Source organism: Podarcis bocagei (assembly GCF_964188305.1).
Source record: "Podarcis bocagei genome assembly, chromosome: 6".
Taxonomy (NCBI): domain Eukaryota; kingdom Metazoa; phylum Chordata; class Lepidosauria; order Squamata; family Lacertidae; genus Podarcis; species Podarcis bocagei.
This window is the reverse complement of record NC_138130.1, coordinates 25,797,816-25,801,368: the sequence shown is the minus strand read 5'-3', so window position 1 is coordinate 25,801,368 and position 3,553 is coordinate 25,797,816. Positions and strand designations below refer to the sequence as shown.

The following is a 3,553-nucleotide window of genomic DNA, read 5'->3' as shown; positions in this document are numbered from 1 at the left end:
ATTGTGAACAGACCATATTATCATTAAGATGAAATATTTAGTGACACTGTATTTTGAGGAGTTACGGTATCTTTTGATAGTAGTCTACCATGTCTCACAGGTGACAGGTGCTGGAGAATTCAGTCAATAATTTAAAAGGTACTTCTCGTTTTTCAAGCGAAAAGGTCAAAAAGTGCAAACTTTTATGAGGCTTTGTCTGATTAAGCAAAAGTATAGTGTAATTTAGCATCCTGAACAAATGCTGTAAGAGTTTAATAATTGAGACTGAATCTTTTACAATAAGCTGCTCTTGAAAACTTTAATACGTTACTAGCAAATGATCAACCTTAGTGCCCTACACCAATGAATTAAATGAATCTTTGTCCTGCAGACAACAGAAAATTACCTTTTTTATTTGACTGTAATGTTCTTCAGCAATAATACTGTCACAAATTACTGCTACTAATAATACATTTCAGTCTTCCCTACAGGATGGTTGCAAGGAGAATGGAAGGTTGAAAAGGAATTATGGGACTTGAAATTGACTCTTGTACTATTTTCAGACTAATATTGAATGTTGAAATGTATGGAAGATCTGAAATATTTGGGGAGTTGTTCTAATTCCAAAACCAGCATTCAAGTCCAACAGCATTTATTTATCAAGAAGTTAGAAGACAAATACAAAGTTTGAGGTAGATTTTTAGAATTGGCTAAGATGTGACCTGGTGGGGGGAAGGTTACAGCATGATGTTTGATTTCTGTTTGATTTCTGAGTCCAAGGTTGTGGCTATGGGATAAATTAGGACCTCTTGGGGTGTTAATGCTGTGAACTCTTCCATTGTATGTTCAGATTGTATATATGTGTGTCAATAAAGCATATATCATTAAGACACCACAGCTGCACTGTGCCTCATTTCCAAAAGGAAGCCAGAACTCTGGGTAAGAACATGGAACCCCTGAAATCTCGCACCACTCGGATATCGGGTTGGCATGTAACAATATTGTACTATGCCATACAATCCACTTTTGCCAAGCCTAACACTTTGAAATTTGTTAGCCGTTCAAAATAGTACACCAAGCGGAAATTCACTCAAGGTCTCCAAAACCATCAGTCTGCCCTTTCGTCAGGTATCATTCCACAAAAGGAGTCTTTGAAGGTTTTGTGAATATATTCATGTTTGCACATTTCTTGGGAAGTATTGTTGATATTTTTAATGTCATTCATTGGGAGCTGTATGAATTCGAAGGATGAATAAAGAATGTCAAAGAGGGAAAGATTAAATAAACAGGACTTTTTAAGAAGCAACATTCATCGGAAGCAGAAGTGTCCCAGTGCAGCACAGTTGTGTTCATTTGCCTAGAGATTATTTTCTTTGGTCAGGTAGCCAAAAAGGGGAGAATAATCCAAAAGGTCTGTAAGCAACTCATCTGTCTACTTGCCATTTAGGAAGAGACTTTTGTTCATTTGAATTAGTCTATAATATGAATGAAAAACCGACATTGGCTGGAACCCACATTTGAATCACTTTTTCATTCATTAACAATATTAACAATCACACATTCATATCAGTCCTGCAAGGGAGACTCAAAGGCAACTTCAGGCTCCTGGGTGAAAAAGGATCCAAACCTCTTTTGAAATTGACCTTTGGTGATCTTCAAATAAGAAACACAATACTTTTAAAAGAGTGATGTTGCCATGGTGAATAAAAACCAGTATGTTTCATTTGCTTAAAAGTCAAAGGCTTGTAATAAACTCTTACTGTTTTACATGCTGTTATTCAGATTTGGCTTAGCAATAGTTTGGCTGTAATAAATACATACAGCTGGATCCTCTTCTGCTGTTGAGGAAATAAAAGAGTACAGTTTCGGTTTGCCCAGTCATTGGGGACACTATTACAAAGCATTACATTGCCAGACTTTACCCAATTCAGCTGGGTTCCACCATAATCTTGTATGTGGTCAACAATTCTTGCACACCTCAAGAATACCCCCACAACATTCTTTCCTTAGCAGCTTCAGAAAAATGGGCAAACATCACCCACTGGAAATTTTAACATTGAAAATCTTTTACCTACTTATCACCTTCTAACTATTTAATACAAAAATGCACTTTCTGAATGTCAGTGCTTCTGCAAATCAGCCGCACACCCAGTGCTGGATTTACGTATAAGCTAAACCAGCCCCACTCTCCTAGCCCCCCCCCCAAAAAAAAATTAACAAGAAAAAACCTGGATGTACATTTCCAAAATATAAGATAAAAAACAAATAAAATAAAACCTACATGCAGCAACTGTGGCAAATGGCTTTAGATACCTATTAGGTCCATAAATTACCATATAGCACATATTCAAGAAAAAAAACAGAGACAATTTGTTGTTGGAAAAGGACAGCTGGACATATAAAGGGACCCATTGCCAGGAGCTTGTCCTACACTCAAGTAGGACCCTTCAGTAGCTTAGGGCCTCATCAACCCTAAATCCAGCCCTGCACATACCCCTGCAAGACTATGTGATAGGAGGGAAATGTTGATTAGATTATTTGAAAATCAGGACTGGATCTTCTTTATACCGGCAGCTTGACATGGAAATGAAGTGATAGAATCCTGATGTCATAAATAGCAGAGTTCAGACTCCCAAGTGGGGTGCCATCTTTTTTATGATCCACAATATAGAAAGAAAGAGAGAACGGAAGAATGAAAGGAAAGAAGGGGGGAAAGAAAACAATCCTTCAGACAGAAAGGTAGCACAGCAGGGGCAAAGCTGAGGTAAAATATTTCCCCTGTTATGCTCATTTTCTACTTGCAGAGAATTTTTATGTGGGGCAACACATAAAGCTCTCCTTTTTTACAATCTAAAGTTGTAGACTTCACTTTGCTACCTCGGTTTTGTTACATTGTACATGCACACTTGGCCGAAACTGACATGTTTGAGTGTAAACAGTTGGGGAAAAAGCAATACATTTTAACACTTTTCAACATCTGTTTCAAAGCGAAATAAAGCAGCTAGATTGAATTTAATAATCTCCCTTCCTTCCTCTTCTTTTGAATAGATTAGACACTACAGGGAGCCATGTGGTTTCGATCTGGCCTGGTATTTCAAGATGCAGGCAAATTCATTGTCTCTGGCGCATGTTCCGAATAAATCATACTTACTCGTTGTGTAGGCGGGGAGCAGATCTGTCAGAACAACTCCAGATTGGCATGTATATCGTATGCAATAGCAACAGGAGCATAAAACAGAATAAATATCCATAATGTAGCATGCATACATGAAAGAGGTGAAAGAGAGCACAAAATATGGTCTGAAGCTCAACATAAAAACACCCGAAGATCATGGCCACTGGTCCCATCAACTCCTGGAAAATAGAAGGGGAAGAAATGGAGGCAGTGAGATATTTTACTTTTTTGGGCTCCATGATCACTGCAGATGGTGACAGCAGTCACGAAATTAAAAGACGCCTGCTTCTTGGGAGAAAAGCAATGACAAACCTAGACAGCATCTTAAAAAGCAGAGACATCACCTTGCTGACAGAGATCTATATAGTTAAAGCTATGGTCTTCCCAGTAGTGATGCTG

General features: G+C 38.1%; 1 long non-coding RNA gene across 1 annotated transcript; it reads left to right on the top strand.

The window, feature by feature from the left end:
* Positions 1-2,638: 2,638 nt before the first annotated feature.
* On the top strand, positions 2,639-3,140 carry LOC308589750. The gene is made up of 2 exons (XR_014009468.1): positions 2,639-2,743; positions 3,028-3,140. It is a non-coding gene; the product is annotated as an uncharacterized lncRNA (long non-coding RNA).
* The last annotated feature ends 413 nt before the right edge of the window (positions 3,141-3,553 follow it).